This window comes from Canis lupus, chromosome 29, assembly GCF_003254725.2.
Source record: "Canis lupus dingo isolate Sandy chromosome 29, ASM325472v2, whole genome shotgun sequence".
Taxonomy (NCBI): domain Eukaryota; kingdom Metazoa; phylum Chordata; class Mammalia; order Carnivora; family Canidae; genus Canis; species Canis lupus.
In genome coordinates this window covers 29,215,485-29,240,905 of record NC_064271.1, presented here as the reverse complement: position 1 = coordinate 29,240,905, position 25,421 = coordinate 29,215,485, and the positions used below count along the sequence as shown (strand labels likewise).

Here is a 25,421-nt window from a genome sequence, read left to right as displayed (position 1 = left end):
TCCTTATATTTTAGAGCTGGGAAAGATCTTGATAATGCCCTCAGTGGCAGTGTCCTACAAATGAGAATATTTAGGTCCAGAAAAATTAAAGGGAATTTTGAAAGTCACACAGATACAAAGTTGAATATTTATTATTGTAGTCACTTGGAAAGACTGGAAAAGTAAAACTCTGAAGAAAAGGCTAAGAAAGATTCATCATTAACTACAATGTACACGGTAAAACAGGCCCTGGGAGACACTAGCACCAAGACAGGAATGGCAGCATGAATTAGGCCAGACAACTACAACCTAATGTATATCACGGTTTATATTATTTTCCCATGGAAGGTTGTAATGAGAGAATATCGATCACCAAAAATTATGCTCAGTCGTCCATGACCTTATTCTATGCCCTGTACCAAATTTTAAAAGCTCTAAGACAATAAAGTTATTGTCATTCAGTATAATTTCCATATGCCCACTCCCCTTCCTCCAAAATGTAATCTTAAGGAGGTGTTGGGGTTTTTCCTATATTTATTGTTCAGTGCCAAAAGATAGGTCAAAGGACATCTTTGAAATTCTTGTAGGCCAAGAAAAAAGAATATATTTCAGTGTCTTCCAAAAACAAAAGGACTTTGGGAATAGGAGCAATGAATTTGGTCTCTGACAGCTCCTCTGTTTGTGATGGTTATTGGTTACAGGGTTTTACTGCTACCTGGAAGTGTAAATTGCACCCCTGAGATTGTTCTGCACGTAACCTTTAACTCACACTTGATAGCAAACAAATGAAAGAGAGGCAATACCATCAGATGTGATGATTTATTTTTAAAGCACAAGTTTTTTGTTTAATATAAATGTAAAAACATAACTTTCCCTTCAAGCCAGCCAGGTAGTTTAGGCAATTTATCAAACCAAAAGCACTGAAGCTCTGCAGTAAGAAAGGAATAAAATGCATTTGTGCCCAAGTAATTGTCTTTCTCTTCCTGAAATCTAGTAAGATAGATCTGGGGTATAAGGGATTCCAAATAATGATTACAGTCAGACAAAGAAACTCCTTCATGCAATTAGTCTAATTTCATTTCATCTTCAACACACCTTTTCAGAGGTCTTACCACATAACTAATGTTAAGTCTCCGTTTGCTTTTTGAAAATTCACTGTTTTGTGAATTACTGTTTCTTCAAGAACACTCTTGTCAGCTCCTCATTCACATAATGAATGCAGTCCTTTCGAAAAATCATTTTTTTCCTTTTGTCTCCTTTGATGAAAGCTATTTAATAATCTTTGCACAAATCTTGCCCAAATTCAAAGTTGATCCACACAGCCACTCTGTAAAGTATAAGTTGTCTTGTAACCACTCTATCCATTCATTCTCAAGTATTTATTGAGCACTTATTACATTCCATGAAGTATTCTAGAAGCTAGAAACATAAAGATTAACATAAATTATAAGATCCTTGACCTTATGGAACCTAGTGCAGTAGAGAGAAAAGAGTGAGGAGAGGAGAATAAATAAACAAGATCATTTCAAATGGCAAAGTGATCTAAAGTAGGGAGGGAAGTTACTTTACAGTGAGTAGAGAAATAAAACTTCCCTAAGAAAATGATATTTGAACTGAAATCTGAATGGTAAGAAGGACTCGGTCATTAAAAGACCTAAGGGAAAATATTTTGTGCAGAAGAAATAACCAATGCCAAGACCCTGAGTCAAGAAAAAGCTCAGCATGTTTAGTAAATAGAAAGGGAGACCAGTGCGTTGAGCAGAGTGAATGATGGGGAAAGCACAGAGGTTAAGTTCTAAGTGGCAGATGGGGGGCCAGATTATACAGTGCCTTGCAGGTCACTGTAAAGGATTAGATTATTTCAAGGTGCAGTGGGCAAATAGTTTAAGATTTGAAACAAAGAAGTGATGTGAATGTATTCAGGAGGGAGGGAAACAAGAAAAAAATGCAGTAATTTCAATTCTATATTTTGGTATGTGCTTGCCTGTTTGAGCAGAGATTTGAAGTCTCAGAATTCAGTGGAATGATGATATAGCATATCCATTTTACAGCCTGAAAGCTTTCCGTTTTCTGTGAACAAAGTTTGTTCTCTAATCATGTTTTGAAGGTGCATAGTATGGAGAGATTAAAGCTCCCTGGTAAAGTACAGACTCCCAAATGTATTTAGTGGGGACTACACTGAATAGAAAAGATAACCTGAGAGAACAATTTGAACTCCAGGAATAGGGGCAAATCAGTAAAAACGTTATAAAACCTGAAACATCATTCAAATCATCAGGGAAATTAACTTGGCAATTAGACCTTCCATTCTCTGATAAATATGGAAGCCCACAGGCTGATTTTCATTACCAATATAACAACCAAATCTCAGAATAGTATATATTTTAAGCTCTCTTGCCTTTACATTCTTCAAACACATACAAGAGAAAGAAAGTCAAATGAGAGGGCTGTTTCATTTAATTAATATTTCATACACATCACACTTCAGAATCAGAAGCAAATGTAATGTTAAGACATTTCAAAGCACAGAAACATTAAGGAGATAGACCATACATTAAATCCCTTCATCTGTTAAATTCTGCACCACTTTTGTATATATTGTCAGAACAATGGGAGAAAATACACAGCAAATTATTTCCAGAATTAGATCAGAAAAATTAAGGACCATTTTATTTTTTTTTAAAGATTTTATTTATTTATTCATGACAGAGAGAGAGAGAGAGAGAGACAGAGACACAGGCAGAGGGAGAAGCAGGCTCCATGCAGAGAACCTGACGCTCCATCCTGGGTCTCCAGGATCACACCCTGGGCCGAAGGCGGTGCTAAACCACTGAGCCACCAGGGCTGCCCTAAGGACCATTTTCTGTGCAAAAAAAATTCTTAGGCTACTCAAAACCTCCAATAAACTTTGAGCTACATTTTATGAAAGTAAAGGCAAATCTCTACTCAAAGATACAGCTAATCTAATGCACATTTTGAGTGTCAACTATGTCAAAGTAATTAGAATAGAAGAACTGGCTCAAAGTAAGCAAGACAATAAGTTAATCGAATGAGTACTATGTGAGAGATTACTCCAAATATGATACACATATCTTTAAGAAGACCTGGAAATTCAACCTGATTCTCCCTGAGAAGCCTCCATCTCCTGTGCATACTCAGAATATCCTGCCATTTTCCTTCCCTTTTGGTCTTTTCAACTCTGAGACATCTTAGCAGTTTAGATGAGACTCTTGGCACATCACTGTCACTGGTGTGTTTGGGCTTGGCAGAGACTGGGCCTAATGAATCTGTCTTTCCAGTACTAAGTTCTGTTCTGTCTTTTGATCTGAAAGATCAGAGACCCAGAGAAAGATGCAAATACCAGCCACTGGCAATGCCCAAGAATTCCTCAATAGTTTTACCATTACTTTAAGTGAAGACTAGGTAAATCTGAATTTAAACTGAAATCAATAAGAATATATATAACTCACAAAGTATAGATGCAGATGAAACAAAACAAAAATAATTTAATATTTGCTTCTCTTTCAAAACTTAACTACTTAAATTCATTTAATCTCCTACACTGTTCTTCTGATTGGTCCTATTATTTTTCATGGGAAATGGAAACTGGCAATAAATGGAAATATTTTTGAAGAAAAAACCTACAAAGAGTAGGTAACCTGGGGCCCCTCAGTCCCTCAGTCCGTTAGGTGTCTGCCTTGGGCTCAAGTCATGGTCTCAGGGTCCTAGGATCGAGCCCTGCATCGGGTTCCCTGCTCGTGGGGAGTCAGCTTCTCCCTCTCTCTTTTCCCCTCCCCCCTGCTTCTGCTCTCTCTCTTTCTCTCTCTCTCTCAAATAAATGAATAAGATCTTTTTTAAAAAAAAGTAGGTAATTTACTAATTAGGAAAAAGCAGGATAGCACAGATTAGCATATAGACTCTGGAAGAGGCTGCCTGGGCTTGATGCTCTTCCACTTGGTCATCATTAACTTCCATTGTCTCCATTTCCTCATTTATAAAATAGGGATAATAATAACACCTGCATCATAGTGTCTGGCAGATAATTAAATGAGGGGATATATATATATAAAGTGATAAAAATTGCTTCTGGCATATATTGAAACCATATATACCTGTTAGCCAGTATTCTTAAAGTTTACAAATGACCAGCAGATGTTGAAGATGATTAAGGGCAGCCCCAGTGGTGCAGCGGTTTAGCACCGCCTGCAGCCCAGAGCCTGATCCTGGAGACCCAGGATTGAGTCCCATGTCAGGCTCTCTGCATGGTGCCTGCTTCTCCCTCTGCCTGTGTCTCTGCCTCTCTCTCTCTCTCTCTCTCTCTGTCTCTATGAATAAATAAATAAAAATTTTAAAAAAATAAAAGCAACTGAAATTTTAAAACAAGAAGATTCTCCTCTCTAGAGCTCTATGGCCTAAGATTTTTATTATGAAGGTTATGTAGACCAACATACCTTACCCAAGATTTACTGACTTTAGTGAAATGTGATAGCCCTTAGCAGACTGAGTTGTCCTCAAGAATAGCCACAGACCTCAAATGTATTGAAATGAAATGGATCTGGCAAGACAGAGCAAGCATAAGTCAATTAAAAATGAATCAGCGAGTCTTTCTAAACAGTAAGAATAACTGCCTCTCCTTCCTATGTTTACTTGTTTGATGTTCACAGAAGTACACATTTGTACTTACTTCAAGCAGATGCTTCTGTTCTTTTACCTAATGATATGGGGGACTGCTAGAGTAGGATTGTGGGAGGATGGATGTGGACTCCAACAAACATGGCATTCTACTGTAGACAAAGGAAAAGGAAATCTGGCAAATAGAATTTTCATAGGCCTACTCATCCCTGCAACTGTTTGCAAAAATGTTTAGACTCATGCTGTCCTGTAAAAATACATTTAATTTAAGATTTTCTAATAGCCAAATAAACAGATGAAGTAATTTTAATCATATATTTTCTTTAACTAGGTATTTCAAAAATATTATTCCAAGATGTAATCAGTACAAAAATTAGTAAGAAATATTTTATACTGTTTTTGTACTAATTTTCAAAACCTAGTGTATATTTTATACATATCATACCTCAATTCAAACCAGCCACATTTGAGCATATTAACTAGTACATTAGCTCAGATATAAAAAGTTGACATGAAATATAGTCGTAGACTGGATTTTACTGGATTTTACTCTTTAATGAACATAGTATGTCTGAATGTAGCAAAAAATATAGAAATATACCATCACGTGAGATAACAAACCCTAACTTTCTTTTTCAGTCAATTTTTAATCTGTTTCAATTCCCAGGTATAACCTAGGTGATATTTATGGCTGCAACTATCTTATTTGGAATTACCAGTATGAATTTTGAAGTAGTGGTCTCTAAGGGGAACTCACAAATACACGGCCAAAATCCACATTGATCTGCCTTTCAAAGTCATTCTGAAATTCTTGGTAAATGTTAATTATAAGTTCCTAAGAACATAGATATCTGCTAAATGAATGAGCAAATGGATGGTGATGAAGAATACATAAGTGGATAAAGTTCATATTTCATAATTTTATAATTTGTATTTTTGCTGGTAAAGATTGATTATATGTTATGTTGAACAATTTTATAGCTATATAAAGATGATAGGTAGAATGATAGATATTAATATAGGTATCTACAACTGTTCTTTCAAGTAAAAATTACAGAAACCTAAAATTACTTCTATAGCATTCAGTTAAGGGTAGAGACTGCTTAATTGAGACAGAGGCATTTGGTAAAGAAATCTACGATGGACAATGGAAGATGAAAATTAGAAGAATCTTAAACTCTTTACTTAAATTTTCTCAAGATTATCTAAATCTGCCTGCTTTCCAACTATTAAAATATTGAGGAAAAATATTACTTTTTTCTTCAGTTATATTCTACTTAAGAAAAAAATCTTAAAACAACCATTAAAACCTCATTATCACCTGACCATACTATTATAACTTGTTATTGTTTCCTATTTTTTCCCCATGTTAGCTTATCCAAGACATCAGATCAAGGTCTTCTTATAAGATGCAGTTTTCATTACACTATTCCCATACCAAGGACTTCCTGTCTGTTATCAGATCAACTCCAAACTCCCTGGCATCCTAAATCTCTGTCAGATGCCTACACCTCATAATGTCTCCTGACTCACTACCTCATCAGCCACCCCTCTTTATATTTCTGCACATTCTGTTCTAACAAATTATTTATGCTCAGAGTCTATGAGAAATGGTGGAGAAAGACATGCCAAAGTGCTCTATGAAATTTCACTCTGTACTTTCTGAGGCCAGCCAGAGTGCCCATGAATCAGCTGCAACAGACAGATAGCCAAACCTGGCCAGGGAACAGCTATAAATGTGAAAGAAGAAATCACAGGATCAAAAACACAGGTATGGGCGATCTGATTTTATAAGATCAAAAACACAGAATGGAAAATACGTTCTGCTGACATGTTAGAAACTCTTGCCAAAAACTGAATAAGTAACTAAATCCTGAATCACTGAAGAGTTGCCCAGTGCTGAGGATTTTTACTACTATTTGAAGGCCTATTTTGTCAAGGTCAGTGAAATATGCCAAATTAAATGACCTGTCCAGCACATGAATCAACCCTGGGAATTTTAAGAAAAGGGTGTTTTTGGCATACACGGAAACTGCAGATTAACCAAAATCATGGCTAGATGCTAATTCCTATCACTTTAACAGGAAGTCAGACCTCAGTACTATTAAGATGAAGTTAAAAATATAATACAGATAATTTGTATCAAAGGCTGCTGTGCTACCTTTATTCAGAGGGATGTAATGTCAGTTAAATGTAGGAGAAACTCTGTGAAAGTTGACCTGGCTAAACTATAAACTCCATAAAAGAGGGATTATATCTAATTCATCCTCTGCTCAATTCTCAGCACCTATAATAGCAGACATCTTAGAATCTTTCAATTCTTTTAGTCATTCATGACTGCTCAATGAATACTCTGGGTATCAAAAGTGTGTTGTTAACACATCTCAGTCCGAAACCATCTATAGTATATTCTATGGCTCAACAAATTATTCTACTTTCTAGGAATCAAACAATACTCTGGAAAGAAAAGGTCTGAGTCCTTCATTCACAAAGCTATGATTCTGAATGAGAAAGGAAGTTTTTTAGTTTTGTTTTTTTTGTTTTTGTTTTTGTTTTTGTTTTTACAGAGAATGCCAATATAATGTATGCCCAAACAAATTAAAAACGCTATCCCACAGTTTTCAGAATTTTAGTCTGGCTCTATATAACTATATGGATTTGGCTAATGTGTAGTATGCTAATTTGTTAGAGTTGGGTTTTTCTTTCTTTTAGAAATATCAAAAAAAAGTCACATTGTTTCACAGTGTCAAATACATGGAAAGAGTTATATAAGTTTCATTTAGTATCATTGCTCTTTCTAATATAAAATTGCATAGAAAAGGGTCGTTTTAGGAGAAAAAATTAACAATTTGTAATGATGCCTTTCAATAAATTAAATTTGAAAATAAGAGGTTTCCTACAAGATAATAATATTAGAACCTCATAAGCATCAGTGTATATCTGATATAATCATGGTCCAAGAAAAACTTTGGCAAACACTGGTGTAACTGCTTTACTCCACTGTTTTTCTTATTCTTAATATGTCTAACTGCCGCTCAACTCCACCAGGATCATTTGTTAAAAAATACTTATAAAAGTCAAATCGACACACTACTCCAAACAATGCAATAAATAGTGCCCCTTTCCCCTACATACATATACACATACATAAGCCTACACAAATGTACAGATCATGTCCTATTACAGAAAATGGAAATCACCTAACAGCAGTAGAGTCCTACTATCATTAGGCATATATTATAGTATGTATTGTTTCACTGACTCATAAAGAAGAGATATAAGTACTCCACTTTACAGATGGGAAAAGTAAGTTTCAGATACATAAGATGATTTTCCAAGGGTCACACTTCCAGGAAGGTGGAATCAGGGTAAGAAGTTCTTTGCTTCTTTAAGCTATTTCTTTCAACCTGTGACTCCACTTTTTCTAGACCTTTATCCTTGAACATTTGGAGAATAAGGAAAGCCTCACATTTTTCCTCAAATTAGTTCTAGTACAGAAACACACACACATATACACAAACACACACAATTCCATATAAAAGTTTTGAAATGAAGATACCTAATCACTTCTGGTGGACATTTGCCCATATATGAGGCATTCCCACTGCAAAGGTACAATGCTAGGAGCTAGATAGTTGAGGTGGTTTTGAATATATTTTAGAGTCCGACCCTGATTCCTCCATTTAACAGCTGTGTGACCTTGAGCAAGTCGTCATTTTTCTAAGCCTCAGATTCCTTCCCTATAAAATGGGTCTAAGAATACTACCCACTTCATAAGGCTGTTCCACAGAGCCCTTAGCTCAGTCCCCAGCCCTCAGAGCAGTGAAAACAGGCTGTTCACGGGTTCAAACAAAATGAACAGAAAACCCATTTCCTGGTCCCTAGAACTGCTGTCAATTTTTGGAAGCATGTTTCCCACCACGAACCGTGGAGTGTTTTTGCAAAGTGAACTTTGCAAGTTTTTACAATGAGAAGCAATTAACTCACATGCTGGGCTGTCATATACTAGCTGTTGAGAGGACTGTGTGGTTGAAGAAGCTAAGTTGCCAAAGTTCAAAAAGCAAGTTCCTCAGCTGAGCTACATAAAAGGAAAAAAGGTCACCTTTGACTGACTTTTGCTCTTGGCTATCAAAGGTGAACAGTTTTTCACAGCATATTCCCCATGTGCTTTCATAGCCCCCCGATGGATGCTTTTGATAGAAGGTTGGAAAGAAATGTTAAAGAAGTGAAATGTCTAAACTAAGCTTCCTCTCTGCAAGAAGCTACCTTCTATTAGAACTACTTCCAGCTCCACTGTGGTGCACCTTGAAAAGGACCCCTTACAAAGCCAAAGATACAAATAAAGAACCAAAATCTCTGCTACAACTCTCCCTTAAAGTGCTTTTAGATTAACTTTGAGGATTTTTACAAACATTTAGGGACTCATCTGGAAGATTTATTCAGGAAGGTATGCCCAGAGTTAACATGAATGTTGATAAATACACTTCCACCTGGCAGGGTACAAACAAGCAACAATTCAGAGTTATTAGCATTTACTTCCTATAAGATTTCAAAATCACAGAATTTGGAATTTAAATAACATAAAAGTAGAACTAACTGCAGAATCTCCACAAACTAAAGCATCATCTGCATAAGGCCATTATAACTATCTGAAACAAAACAAAACACTCCACGAAAAAGGTATTTTGGTATGTATGAGGCAAAATAATTTGTTTCTCTGATTTTAATGAACCAACAAGGTGCTTTCTTATCATATGGAGAAGCTTAAGAGGTAATGTTCATTATTATAGAAACATCCACATGGGCAAGAAATTAGCAATTATGGAAAGTGGGTGAGGAGTAAGTCTAGGAACTATAAAGAGACCCAACTTCGACACAGATGGTAGCATTTAAACTTAATTTTATCTTATTCAAAGAGAAATGCATATAAGTAATAGAAGTAGAAAATGTGCCTTTAAAAAAAAAAAGAAAAAGAAAACGTGCCTTTGCACTTCTCAGTTAACTAGAAAATTCAGTGTCATCAGTAGTTTCTCAAGCATGTATTAAGATCTAATATTTTGTGTGATGCGGCTCTTCATTTAGAAAGACAGCTTTCCAAACCACCATTGATATCGAATATAGTCAGAATGACTTTCGAGTTGGGAGGGAAATAAATTTCCTTTCAACAGGAAAGTAGTGTGATGTAGTATTGTGGTAAAGTGGATTACTGTACTCAATTCTTCGCTCCTTCCTTTATAAAATCATTAATCTATTCCTTGAGCATGTAGTCTCAGTTCTTCCCACTGAGGGGATGCTTTCTCATTCCCACTGATACTGGGGTTGGCCATGTGACTTTCTTTGAAATGTTTGTGGATATGACATGAGCAGAGGCATTAAAAAAGTGTATGTGGTCTGCCTGGGCACCTCTGATAGCCATGATAAAAGTACCTCCTTAGCACACCCAATATGAGATATGTAAGCACACCCACTCTCAACCCAAATCTGGAGTCAAACCAGGCTGACCCAGCCGGAAGCAGATCTGTTCCTGCAGACCCACAGATCCACAAGTAAGAAAAATAGATAGATATTTTAAATTGAAATCCTCTGAATTCTGGGGTGATTTGTGTAGCATTACTGAAGCAACAGCTGTCTTCACAAGTATTTAGAATGTAAACTTCAAAGGCAGAGGTCTAGATTTGGACAGCCACTCTGCAGCTTAGCTATGTAACCTTGGGCCAACTTCTCAAAAGACCTGATTCTCAGTTTCCTCATTTGTAAAATAAGTGTAATGATGTCAATCAAATAGCATTGCTACAAATATTAAGCAGTATGATGTATGTAAAACAAACTTTATATATGCCTAAGATATTAGCTACTCTGTAAATAGTTGCTGTCAACTCATTGTCATCATCATCTTCTTCATCATCTTTATATATCAAGCCCTTCCTTCCCTATCTAGGCTTCATTGGATCAATGGTAGCATGTACCATGAAATACCTTGTGTAAAGCATTTATAATAGTGTTTTGCACAGAGTAGACCCAATAAATATTTCTTTCCTAATCAATCTTTCCCAACAGGTATATGAAGAAATGTTTCAGTAGTATCCTATGCCAAATAACCACAGTGACCAAAAACACAGTATTTTTTTTTTTTTTTTTGCAAAAAGTGATGCATTTGGAACCACTCTCTGAGTCCACTCCAGATTGAAGTCAAACAAAACAAAATAAAACCAAAAACACCTTTATACTTCTCTGTAATTTCTGGTTCTCAAACCCATCTAATATTTTGAATCCAGTAGTCAGTGTAGTATACACACACACACACACACACACACACACACACACACACACCCTAAGTACTGCTATAGGTCCCAGTGGGAATTTCATAAAAATCTTCATATATACTGTCTTAGCTGTTTGGACCACTATCACAAAACACTGTAAAATGAAATGAATGGCTTAAACAAACAAACAAACAAACAAACAAAAACATTTATTTCTCACAGTTCTGGAGGCTGAAGTTTGAGTTCAGGGTGCCAGCATGCTCAGGTTCCTGGTGAAGGCTGTCTTCCAATTTTATAGATGGCCATTTTCTCATTGTGCCCTTGCCTGGTGGAAAGAGAGATCCTATTTCTTACATTTCTTCTTATAAAAACACTAATCCTATTCATGAGGGCTCCACTCTCAACACCTAATTACAGCCCAAAGGCCCAACTTCCTAAAATCATCACACTGTGGGGGGTGGGGAGGGAGGATTTCAACACATGAATTTGAGGGGGGCACAACATGTAGTCCAAAACATTCACCTTGTGACTTGGCACCACCATCTTTGTTAGACTCTGCTGCCACTTCCAATGGGTACCAACATACTCAGGTCCTCTACACTGACACTCCTGGCACTTCCATATCATGACCTTTGCTTATGCTACTAATGCAGTGAATATCAAGGTACCAAAGCTGCTCAGTGTTCCTTACAAATGGGAGAAATTGATCCCTTTTCTCATAGAAATTGATCCCTCTTCTCATCCTTCACAATCTTGAAATAAAGTAATGCAATAATCTCTTCCACCCTAATATCTTAGAGATTTTAGTAAAAGTAATTCCTTCACTTCTTACTCACAACCCTCTCTCCCATAATATCCAAAATTAAGTTGACCACAGAAGAAAGTCAGGAAGGAAGAAATTGGACTTGGAAGAAATCTGAGAGATGGATACCATTCTGTGGCTAGTACTGTCCCTCTGGCTTGACAGCTAAAGCTCTGGTATTAGGCCAACTTTGTTTGCTTTGCCTCTTCCCTTAATAAGAATTATTTTCCATAAGGTCCTTCAGTTCCTCTTTTGTAAATTATCTTTCAGCATATGTAGTCTCCTTGACCTACTCACACAATTCAGGCTTATGATGATATTGCCTAGAGCCTCCTGCTATAAATATGGTGCCATTTATTTGGTGTAAAAAAAATGAATAAATGATAAAGGAAAAAAACTGGAGTCTGAACAAGTTATATTCAGAAACTCGGCATTATTTTATTTTTTAACCACTTGGTAATCTAACAAATACCTCAAACTTAACATATCACAAATCAAACTCTTGATTCTTCAGCCCACCCCAAACCTACTATTCTATAGCATTCACAGTCTGATGAAAAACAATTCCATCCTACTACTCGCTCAGGCCAAGAGCCTTCAAGCCACCTCTGACTCTTGTTTCCCAAATTTCAGATGCAAGCCATCAGCAAATCCTTTTGGTTCTACATGCAAAGTACATGGAGAGTCTAGCCACCTCTCATGTCTTCCATTACTACTATGTTGATTCAGGCCCCCATCACCTCTCAGCTGGACAGGCGTAAAAGCTTCCTAAGTGATCTCTGCTTCCATACTAAACCACTTATTGTCTATTCTTGGTAGAAGCCTGAGTGATCCTTTAAAAATATAAGACAGAAAATATCTTTGCTCTGCTCTTAGCCTTTACTTCTTTCCATCTCACTCACAGTAAAAGCTAAAGTTCTCCCAATACAATACTTCTAAGACCCTTCACCTGACATCCTTCTCTTGCTCACTGTTCCAGCCCTTTGATCTTCATGCTATTTCTTGATTTTCCCAGGTCTGCTCCCATCTTAGGGATTTTATTCTAGCTGACCCCCCTGCCTGGAATGCTTTTCTTCTAAATATACTCTTGGTTAACTTCCTAACCTTCCACCAATATTTGGTCAGATCTCATTTTCTCAGCAGACCGATCTCAACAATACTAACTGCTCTCCCTCAATCCCACCTTTAACACCTGCTTCCCCATTCCCCTTACCCTGATCTATTCCTTCATTTTTTTCAGAGCATTATCAGCACCTATTATAGTAAATAATTTAGCCATTTATTGTCTCATTTCCTTTTGTCTATCTCCTCTCCCTCATGTAAGTTTCATGAGGGCAGGGTGCTTTAACTCCTTTTTCCATTAAACACTGCTAGCCATATAAATGAACACATATCGAGAGGAGGAAAATCAAATTATATCATAAAGTAATTAATATCAATTTGTACTTGCCACAATGGTGCTTTGCAGAGGGCCAAGGAGAGTTTTCAAATATTATAAAACAAGTTTTCGTTCTTCAATCCTAGAGCCATTTTTTAAAATATTCTGTATATACACCAAACAACCTTTTGCACTCACGCACATTCTAATTATTTTATCTATTTCAAATGTCTCACAGATACAAGATTCACATTTGTTGATTCTCTATCTAGTTTCCTGGGACCTAAGAGGTATAAACTAATATGCAAATGGCAATTAGTCCAAAGGGTTACATCATGACATAATTTTCAGTAGCAGGAAAATGTCAAACATGGCTAATGTAAAAATGATGCAGATGGCAGATGCTATAGAGAGAAAATGGGAGATGTTTTTGAACAAATAAATAAAAGTAAAGTTATATATCAGCTTCACAAACACATCTTATTTACATCCCCTTTAAAACAGCATATGCTTCTTCAAGCTTACACATGTATCTCAAACATAACATGCCAAAAACAAAATGCTTTTCTCTCCATTCCCCAAACTTTCTTCTTCCTTAAGAAGAAAAACAGCACTGACATCTAATTAGTTAGTCCCTCCTGTTTACACCTATTTAATGCCAATTCTACTCAATAAATGTCTCTCAGAACCACACCCTTCTTTTTGTAACTATTATATGCTTCTGTCATCACAGCCAGCCACATTTCTTGCCTGGATGACAGGGATGCACTCTTAAGTGGATACCCCAGGTCTTGCCTTTCTCAAATCCATCCTCCACAAAGCATATATGATCTTATTACCACTCCATTGCTGAAAACTCCTTTAATGATTTCCCCTTGTTTTTATTTGATTTGATTTTATTTGATTTGATTTAGAGTGTAGGAGTGGAGGAAGGGGCAGAAGGAGAGGGCGACAGAAATTCTCAAGGAGACTCCCAACTGAGGGAGCCCAACACGGGGGCTCTATCTCACAACACTGAGATCAGGACCTGAGCTGAAACCAGGAGTCAGACATTTAACTGACTAAGCCACCCAGGGGCCCCTCCCTTTGTGTTTATAATCAAGTTTTTAAAAAGTCTTAACATGGCTTACCAAAAAACCTTTGACATCTTAATATTCCCTGTCTCTTAAGATTCAAGTAAAGGAAAACTTTCATGTTTGAGTTCAAAGTACACAGTAGGATATTTTAAGAAAGGTAATTTAAGGGATCCCTGGGTGGCACAGTGGTTTGGCACCTGCCTTTGGCCCAGGGCGTGATCCTGGAGACCCGGGATCGAATCCCACGTCGGGCTCCCGGTGCATGGAGCCTGCTTCTCCCTCTGCCTATGTCTCTGCCTCTCTCTCTCTCTCTCTCTCTTTCTCCATGACTATCATAAATAAATAAAAAAATAAATAAATAAAAGAAAGGTAATTTAAGTTAGGTTTCCCCAGAAGCAAACCATCAGACTAAGATTTGAGTACAAGGAACGGTACTAAAAAAGACTCAAGATGCATCAGACAGAGAAAGCCCTCAGCCAAGAACCACAGGTCCTTTCCATAGGATACCTGGTTACGGGTGAGAACCACACATGCCTACGGGATATGGTGGGGTACCAGCAGCATCTGCTAAAAGGGTTACAAACAAAATGAGTCTTTTTCCCAGTAAAATAACCAGGTCAATAAAGGATCTTGAAACTATATAACATAATGGTTGAAGGAATGAAAAATGTTCCACCTAGAAAAATATATATAAAGTTAGAAACTTAACTCTCCCCTTAACAACACTTACTATTGAGTGGAGGGAAACTGAAAAGCAAATCACTGGAACATAAAAGTTTTTTTGTTTATTCAGTTTCTATATTGTAACTCTTTCTCCTCTGGTCATGAAAAGATAAAATCCAAAATATTTATGACCTAAGGAATCATAGGAAGGTCATATTTCCTAACTAATCAGTTAGTCTAAAGTGAAATTAAATTTGGATATGATCTGTTCTCTGGATTAAATTGACAAAATTTTCTGCTGTATTTGCCATTCAGTATAAAGATATATTCTCTTGTGATTAAATTATCCTAGTGTGTAGCTAAAATCTAAGCTTGTAATTTTTAAGAACTGTGAAACATGTTTTCATTAGTTACAAAATATAATGAAACAGGATTCATGTAGGAGATAAATAATATGTCTCAAATTATACTTTTTAATCCCTTCAAACATAAATGAGTTACTAATACATGTTTCTGAAATTCCTATCCTCAAAGTTCTACCTTTTTTTCCCCAAAAAAATACTTTAAAAAAAAATGTAAACAGCTACGACAGCTTTGGGCTCAGAGATGGCTGTCACATTTCACTATATTCTCTCTCCAGAAGTTTCCAACAAGTATGATTAAAAATAACAGCACTCCTGACAGCTTCTAAACCCTAACCCAATGAAGAGCTTTTATACTTTGACACGGGAATAACTACCCACAAATCCTGAAATTCTGACCTGTGGTAGAGGGATTACACTTTTCGTATGGCCACAGGGACAGACTAAAGACAAAAGTGGGAGAAGGATCTCAGCTCAAATGGAGAAAGTGGAGGAAGAAGAGGAAAAGGGGGACCAGGAGAAGGAGGTGCAGGAGTGGAGGAAAGAGAGAAAAAAATGCTAAGGAGAGTTATCTAAGTGTAGATTTGGCTTGGGAATTAGAAATAACTAACGTGCACCCAGTTGATTGGACCACATCACTTTAAGGTCTGTTTCTACTTCTGAGATTCCAGGGTTTATCTGGCAGTCATGTACAAGATGAATTCGAGAAGAGTAGAGAGACAGAAAAATCAGTTAAGAAATATCTCAATAATAGAGGTAAGAGGAAAAGTAGAACTATAGAATGATTCTGGAAGTGGAGAGGAGCAAATATACTCTAAAACTTAGAGAGTCTGCTCAGGTGAGAAGGACAAGAGAGTAAGGATTCAAAGATGCCACCAAGGTTTGGAGCCTACTGGTAGGGAGGTTAAGCAATCACGAACAGAAACAAGACCCAGAGAAGGAACAGCAGGTCTGAGAGGAAATAATAGATCTGCTGGGCATTTATTACTTGACATCATTAGATAAAACCAACAGGTAACTGGAAATATGAAACTGGAGCTTGGAGAAGAGGTCAGGACTGGGCATACAGAATTGGAAACTGCCTGCACATCACTGACAGTCACAGTCATGACCTTAGAAAAGACTGTCTGCTTGGAGAGACTATAGGGGGGAAAGAAAACAAACAATGAAAGGTGTTTTTGTGATATCTAAGTTTAAGAAATGGGGAGGGGGGAGAGAAAGAGAGAAGGAGGAGAAGACAGGAAGGGAGGAGGAAAGGAGGAAAGAGGAAGGGAGAGAGGGAGGGAGGGAACAAATCTCATCACCAACTTTGCAGAAATGAGTCAGTAAAATATTTTACTATAGAGTTCTATAATATAAGAGTTCTATAATAGTCCTAATTGTAACAAAAAAATGAATAACTTTGAAATTTTTACTTGTATCATTTTTTTTCAATTTTTATTTATTTATTTATGATAGTCACAGAGAGAGAGAGAGAGAGGCAGAGACATAGGCAGAGGGAGAAGCAGGCTCCATGCACCGGGAGCCCGATGTGGGATTCGATCCCGGGTCTCCAGGATCGCGCCCTGGGCCAAAGGCAGGCGCCAAACCGCTGCGCCACCCAGGGATCCCTCTTTACTTGTATCATAACTTAATATTCTAATTGGAAAAACTCTCACTAGCAGAATTATTTTCTGCTTTCCATATTAAGTGCTTGGGGTAACCTCCTAGTTATATAAGGGAATAATAATAAATATTGATACACCGCTTATTTACAAGGAAGTGTCTATTGTTCATTTCAAGTTAAAATGAGATGACAGTTCCAAAAACTGTTGTGGCCATCTCTGTTTATTTGATTGAACTCTTGGGATTTGTCATTGTTGCACTGCTTTACTTTACCTAATGATATTGGATTAGAATTACCTAGCTTTATGGATTTGAAAAGTGTTTTCACATGCTTCATCTCTTTCAACTCCGATGGACATCCTGTGAACTAGACAAAGGTCTAATTACTGAGGGTTTAAATGGCTTGCCCCATGTGAGCTGCTGATGAAGCTAGTGCATGGCTCCTTCACTCCAGCACATTGACCCTCCGCCTCTGTAGGAAATTGTGATCTCTTGTTTGCGATTTGGTCGTGCAGCTGCAGGACTCCCTTCTGAACATTTATATTCATAGAAACATAGAGCATCAACTGATTTGTCCCTTCAAGCAGCAGATAAGAAATAAGACAAAGGAGAGCTAGGGACTTGTCCTAGACACAATCTTTTAGTTCATTAGAGCAGCAAGAAGCAGGCTATGAACAATAGTTATCTGTTACCTATCTATAAAGATGAGACTAATTTGTAATAAAAGTAACTCTGGTTTTTTATTTCTTTTTACACTAGATGAAAAAAATCTAGTGACCAAGGTGAATAAAATTATAAGGAAGTTTTGGAAATCTCTATTTTACAGACTTCTAAAATTTTTTTTTTAGATTTTATTTATTTATTCATGAGACATTGAGAGAAAGGCAGAGACTCAAGTAGAGGGAGAAGCAGTTCCCTCCGGAAAGCCTAACACAGGATTCAATCCTAGGACCCCGGGATCACGACCTGAGCTGAAGGCAGAAGCTCAACCACTGAGCCACCCAGGTGTCCCTAATTTTATTCAGTTTTTTTTTTTTTTTTAAATGCAGGCTCTCTGTGAGGAGCCTGATGTGGGACTCAATCCCAGGACGTAGGGATCATGCCCTGAGCCGAAGGCAGATGCTCACCACTGAGCCACCCCGGCGTTCACAGACTTCTAAAAATTTTAAACATACTCAATATGAGTCAGTCTTCTGCTCCCTCTTATCTCTTTTTCCATCTCTGGTAAAAAACCTGAAATAACAGCATCCTAAACTAACTTCCAGTTCTCTAGTCTTACCATCCCATCATCTTATTACACATTTTCTTTAACCTATAAAAGCTTCATTCCTGCCGTAAGTTATTCCTCAAAACATCTACATTTCAAAAGTTTGGCTGTTTTCCTTTTCTATCAAAAGCACTCAATATAAAATTTTCTGGAATAATGCAGCCTGCAGGGATCTGAAGACACCCTCAAGCCATGCACTTCTCAATCATTATGTTTCCTTCAACAAGTCTTAAGTTGTCTTAGATCTTAAGTGGTTGTCTTAAATAATTTTAATAACAATGTGCAAACGTTATTTATCCTTTAAAAAATAATTGGTTCATACTCAAGATTATTTCTAGAACACCACACCACAACTATAATTTTCTTGTATTTTGATATGCTTCCTTTAATGGGAGATAAAAGAATGTTATATATCTAGAGGTATAAATTTCAGAAATTATGTTTATACCTTAGGCCTGAGTTTCTGTGACTGTTATCTGAGCCATATAGCATGGTGACAATCTATGCATCAAATCCTCTCACATGAAATTCAAGATACGTTTGCTTGGCAGAGGGTATAATAATATTTGGCATCCTAGATCAAACAATTACCATATGCCAAAGGCTTTACCACAACCTTGCAAACTGGGTCCTATGGAATCCAATGTATAAGCAAGAAATCCGAGGCTCAGTAAAATTCAGTGACTTATAGCTACTAAGCAGTAGAATTGGGAATCAACCAAGTGCATTTCACAGTAAAGCTTAGGCTCACTTCACAAGAATAATGATATCATGGCATCAAGATATATTTCATACATCCTAAGGGGTGTCCATAAATGTCCTTAGGCTCTTCCTAAGCAAAAACTAACTCTGAGTCAGGTCAGCGAATCCAGGAATCTAAGTTGAAATGTTGAAGGAAAGAAAGGAGTAAAGGAAGGAAGGAGAGAGAGAGAGAGAGAGAGAGAAGGAGAGGAAGAGAACAAGGGCAGGGATGGAAGGGACTCAGAAGACAAACAATTTCTACCCCCCAAATCCCCCCCCTAGAGATGCACTCTACCCTGGGTGCATCTCGAGTTCAAAATAACTCCATGGTGGCAGCAATCATGTTCTAACAAATGAAGCAGGTGTGTTCTTTCCTAGTAAGTGCATAGGCGGGAGCCAATCTAATAGGTCAATTTCTCTCTTCCACTTTATTGAATATAACATGCTGTGCACATCACAGTTCTTTAGGACAAATGCATTTCAAAAGAAAAATTAGTCTGGAACATTGAAACTTGCAACTGTGTATATTTTACCAAATGTCAATCTCTATTTGCTGGGTGATTTGAGTTAGTCTGGTTCATTATGCAATTCTAAGCCTGAGAAAGTAATTTCAAATAGAAAAAAAAAAAAATGACTTATCCCAAATCTTGGACTACCTGCAGTTTCCAAAAGTACGATTTAAGCCATTTTCCACCACTCAGTTATAATTTCGCTTTCTACTCCCCTGCTTCCAGCTAGGTTACAACCTCCTGACCATAAGAAAAATTGCCTCAAGTCTTACCTTAATTCTTCCATTTTGAGATAATTTCAGATAACAGTACATACTTATTTGAGAGTCTACATACCATTCTTCGTTCTCTTCTTAAAAGTGAGACTTGTTTTTTGGGGTTTTTTTAGGTTTCTACTCAGTTTTGTCACTCTTCATTAATGGATTACTTATCATGTAAAAGCATATTTCTAGATACAAAAATTGCTCCCAATGGCTATTTTTTATCATGATTGTCAAATTCTTCCCTGACACCTGTTTTAATATAATGTGGCAAATTAAATTTAAACCTTCGTTATTCTCTTTACCACAGTATAAGAAATTGCTGCTACAGGAAGTGACTTTTGAATGTGTTTTATGTCCAGTATTTGTGCCAATAACAATAATAACATTCATTTTGTGCTTATATGTACCAGTATTTCAAATTAAGTATTCCATCAAAAAAAAAAAAAAGCAAAGAAGACAATTTCTTTCTATAGTTCAGATTATTTCCTTAGCTAAAATGTCAAGCTGAGGATCCCTAGGTCACTGAATGTTAGTGATTTACAAGCTCAATATACAATTATATCCATAAAGATTATATTCCCCCTCAGCAATGCATGAAAATTCTTTATTCCATAGCTTTGTCAGAATTGCATAGTCTTACTATAATTCTTTCTTGAAAATTTTCCTAATTTGACAAGCAAAAAATGAGACCTTCCCTGTTGTTTTCATTTGCATGCTAATAAGTTTGTTAGCCTATTTTATTTCCTAATTATCTATTAATGTCACTCTCTGTTATCTATGAGGAACTTCCTAGTGCTGTTGTCCCCAATTTGAATGAACTCTTTAAATACTAAACCGATTAACCTTTGTCACATTTATTAAAAATGGCTGCCCCAGTTTAGCTTGCTTCTTAATTTTAGTCTTTTTTATTTTGGACCTGCAGCCCTTTTATGTTCAAATAATTAAAAGTATTGATCTTCGTCTTTATAAATTCTTCTATTACAAAGCCATCTTAATAAAATGTAAATTGTTCATGTCACTCCCCTATTTTTTTTACTTACAGTGCCACACTCCTCAGTATAACAAGTAAGACCTTTCATGATTTAGTTCTATCTCTTACAAATCATCTTTCCTCACTTCCAGCCTTCAACCCATGATCTAACCTTGCCAAATTCCTTTTGTAAAAGCAACCTGCTTTCTTCCCACATCTAGTTCTTTGCTCGAATGCTTTCTTTTCCTTCCAAAACCCATCATCCCCAGCTCCATCCCATTCTCCTGATCAACTTCTCCTTGTAATTTCAAGACTCAAATTTGTGTTCCCTTCCACAATGCTCTTTTAAAGCCACTCATCCTATAGATACCGGATGATTTACCCAAGTGTTCCATAGCATTCCAAACTCATCTCCTTCATAACACTTACAGCACTATGTTGTACTATCTCCTCAACTGGATGCCAGTATGCTGCACAAGCCAATATTTACATATTAGCATTTCCATATTATCTCGCACATAGTACATGTCAGTCATTATTTGTTAAACAAATGAATTAGTGACAAAGTTGATGGTGAAGGGTATTGGCACATGTGGATACATTTTATTTGTAAATATATACAACTTTTTTCATAGCACATGATGTGAAGAGAAATAATTGGGAGAAACTGAATGATTTTCAAATCCTTTTAGTACTTGAAAACATTCCTATGAGTACCAAAGAAAGAGCAATGCTATGTCAAGAAGCAGAAACATGTTTCTGAAACCACAGGCTGCTTAAGTTATACCACAGCATCTAGTTGAAGTATCAATAAAGACAATTTATTGTGGCCTTTTGAAGAGGTGTATTTTTTATCTTTCTCATACTACATTTCCTATTTTACTCAACCTCAAGAATACATATTGAAACTTAAATGACATATCAAGGCGAAACCAAGAGACAACACCATAATAAAGAATTCCAGTCTTGATTTACTCTCTAGGCTGATTCTCAAATCACTAACCTGAAAAATACAGTGGGTGGGTGTGGTGGCAGGGGGAGGAGGATCTGGATCTTTTGTGTATCAAGTTTCAGGTTTAAATAAAGAGCTTTGTCAAAAATGAATAGTATTGCCATATAAAGTAACAGTGGCCTCAATAAAACAAAAATTGATCTTATTTCAGTAAAAAAAGGCTATAAAATCAAATAATGTGTATCAATTGTATATTGTAACTATAAAGACATAATTAGGATTTCTTTAGTGTTTTTTAGTGTGATGTCTCTGGAAACAGTAGAGCAGAGATTAATGTGATAAATCTTAAAAAAAATTCCAGTTCAACAGAGCAAACTATCCAGTGCATATCACTAAGTATCTGTTTGTCTCCAACAACTTTTGTCCAAGTTAAACCTCAGATATTCGCTTATTTTTTCATTTAACATAAATGTTGGATCTTCGGGCTGAATAATATTCTTTATTAAAGATTTCAATAAAGTAACTCATATGGCTTAATAAGACACATGCTCTCATTAAGGAGTTTATAATTTAATAAAAGTATAAAAATAAAGTGATAGACACCTTAACTTTAAAACCACAATGGGGAGAATGATAAGCAAATTCATTGCATTTGTATCTTTGGGGTAAATCCCCAACAGTGCAATTGCTGGGTCGTAGGGCAGGTATATTTTTAACTGTTTGAGGAACCTCCACACAGTTTTCCAGAGTGGCTGCACCAGTTCACATTCCCACCAACAGTGTAAGAGGGTTCCCTTTTCTCCGCATCCTCTCCAACATTTGTGGTTTCCTGCCTTGTTAATTTTCCCCATTCTCACTGGTGTGAGGTGGTATCTCATTGTAGTTTTGATTTGTATTTCCCTGATGGCAAGTGATGCAGAACATTTTCTCAATAATTTTACTTTGTTTAAACTAATATTACAAAAATGATCATTTGACTTGCATATTTAAAAAGTAGAATGTCTACAGCCATTTAAAAGAGAAATTAATTTCATTAATTTTATGTTTAGGATGTTTCATCTATCAAATTGGAACAAAATGATAAAAATACCCATGGTGAATGAAAGTGTGAGGAAACAGACCCTTAACTCTTCTGATAAGTGAGTAAATTAGTCTAATTTTTTAAAAAGGCCATCTGACAATACGAACTTTCAATATATACATCCTATATCTTCAGTCTTTTTCTTGATTTTATTTTACTTCTTTGACATAAGAGAAACTTGGCTATTCTCTAACAATAGTTTCTTTTTAAGTCCTAGAAGAACAGTTTTTTTTTTTTTCTCTCAGAATCCCACATCTCAGGAGCTAGAAGTGAGTTAGGCATCCCTCTTATTTCCCTTTGTCACTTCCAATGATTAGTCATAGTTACAAAATACACGCATACACACACACAAACACACAAACACACATCCCTATACTATTTGAAGATCAGACTTCACCACATTCCATCCTTTCAAAATGCTGTCACTTTTTTTGAAACTGTCAAACTGTTAAGTAAGTTCTATCTACCAGGTGGGAATGATATTGAACTGAACAACCTCATTAAAGTCCATTTCCTTCCACTTATTCCCTTTCTACTTCTGTAGGCTGCAAAGTAAATGTTGTGGTGCAGGATTCAATCTCTGGAGGAAGACAGTACCCTAGAGGATGATGGAGCAATGAAATAGAAAGAGGTTGGCCCTGGAGGATCTTCTGGAGCAGAGCTGCCTCCCTATCTATATCACATGCCTGGATTGTTACATGACAGAAACATATGCTATGTTATTTGAGTCCTGAACTTTAGGTGTCTCTCTCTCTCTCTCTCTCGGTGTCTCTCTCCTTCTCTTATCTCTCACTTTAATCTCCATCTCTAGATCTCTTAAAATTGCCTTAGCCTTAACCTTTACTAATCCATGACTGAAAGAGTTAGAGATCACATGGATAGAGATGGAACAAGAACTCCATTCCTAATCCTGACTCCAGAGCCAATACCCTTTCCACTTACATTAGGTAAATAAGCTCTTGGGGGTAAGAAGCAACTATTGCTGCAAAGAAATGTGTTATAGTGATCTTCTGGGTCTTCTTGACCTCCTTACACCCTGTAGGGCAGAGCACACTGAAAATACTATGTTCCTCCTTTCTGTTCATTTTATCAGTCTTAAAAAAAAAAATAGCATAGCCAGAATGGTAAGTCTCTTCCCACTTCCCACAGAAAAAGCCTTCTGTTTAACAGACAGAACGTGGCCAACGCCACAGGAGACCTGGCTATGTTCCAGACATGGAGTAAAGCTGACTTGAAGCACTGGAAGACTTATGGGACATCCTCATGATACAACTTCTGACCTCAGTCACGGACATTGCTCCTTCTTCACAGTTCCACTACTGTATTCATCCCTGTACAAATCTTAATTTAGCCACAACAAGCTCATCATACATTTTTATGACTCTTTTCTCTTCCCTCATTCTTTCTCCACCCATAGATTTTTTTAATAATACTTTATGTGCCTTTTGCTGATTTATTTCTTGCCCTCTGGTAAAAGAAACACAATTTGCTTTTAAAGACATATACATGAATACCCACATACACACAAACATATTAAATAAAAGCTCACAAAAAAACCCCTCCCATACACCCAACTATAGGTGATAAAATAAAAATATGGCAAAGTTAACATCTAACATAATTGTCTTAATATTTAAACAGAACATAGGAAATAATATTCAATATAAAAACATTTGGAATGAGGGATCCCTGGGTGGCGCAGCGGTTTGGCGCCTGCCTTTGGCCCAGGGCGCGATCCTGGAGACCCAGGATCGAGTCCCACGTCGGGCTCCCGGTGCATGGAGCCTGCTTCTCCCTCTGCCTGTGTCTCTGCCTCTCTCTCTCTCTCTCTCTATCATAAAAAAAAATAAAAAAATAAATAAATAAATTAAAAAAAAAAACATTTGGAATGATTTTACTGAATATCATGGCTTTGCTTTCCTGTTTTTTAGTTCAATCAAAGGTGGAACATACATAAACAGGAATACATGCTGATCTGATTCAGTACAGTCTATTTTTTTGCTGTTTTTCATGAAGTCATGATTGAAAATCCTAATTTACACAAACAAGTTATTGTGAATAACAGCAATGCACTCTACGTATCAAAAAATTCTTCAAAGTTCATCAAAATTTATGGTAAAATTAAAGTCTGATGACCATTCTTCAGTGTATCTGGAGAACAATGCTCCAATATTTCATTTTTAGTTCAGGAATCAAGTTTAACTCAATTATTTGTTCAGAACTATAAAAATCAAATATATGTTTTACCACAATGTTTCTCTTAATCTTTCAAATATTTCTTTGGTAATAATTAAATGCCTGAGATAGAGAAGTGAAATGTAGTAACTCTCATTTTTCTTTTTTTCAAATTGTCATTAAAAGTTACAACAATACTGAGGCACCTGGATGGCTCAGTCAGTTGAGCACTCAACTTAGTTTCAAGCAGCAGACTCTTGGTTTTGAGTCAGGTTGTGATCTCCTGGCTCATCGGATCAAGCCCTGCATCAGACTCCCTTTGTCCCTTCCCCCACTTGCTCACTTGTTCTATCTCTCTCTCTGAAATAAATAAATAAAATTTAAGAAAAAAAGTTACGATGCTGAGAACAAAGTAGCCTTGGTGATTACTTGTAAATCTCACTATAACCATGACTTCTCTTGTTATCGTAGATATATCTGACTTGTGAACTATACCTTTTAGTTTCAAATTTAGTTTACTAAGAATACCAAAAATATTTATTTAAAGATACCAACTCTCTTACCAGGCAACACAGCAGCTCATTCACCTCATTGTTGACCTGCCTTATAGGTAGAAGACAGAAGCCAGGACTGCAGCATCTCCAGCTGCCACTGGATTTCTTCCTTCTGCTTTTCTCTAAGTTGGACCGAGTATGTGTATAGC

General features: G+C 36.6%; 1 long non-coding RNA gene across 1 annotated transcript; it reads left to right on the top strand.

Annotated features, from left to right (window-relative positions):
- The first annotated feature begins 6,222 nt into the window (after positions 1-6,222).
- Positions 6,223-24,219, top strand: LOC112650689 (uncharacterized). Its single transcript, XR_003130376.3, has 3 exons — positions 6,223-6,382; positions 22,512-22,601; positions 23,088-24,219. It is a non-coding gene; the product is annotated as an uncharacterized LOC112650689 (long non-coding RNA).
- The last annotated feature ends 1,202 nt before the right edge of the window (positions 24,220-25,421 follow it).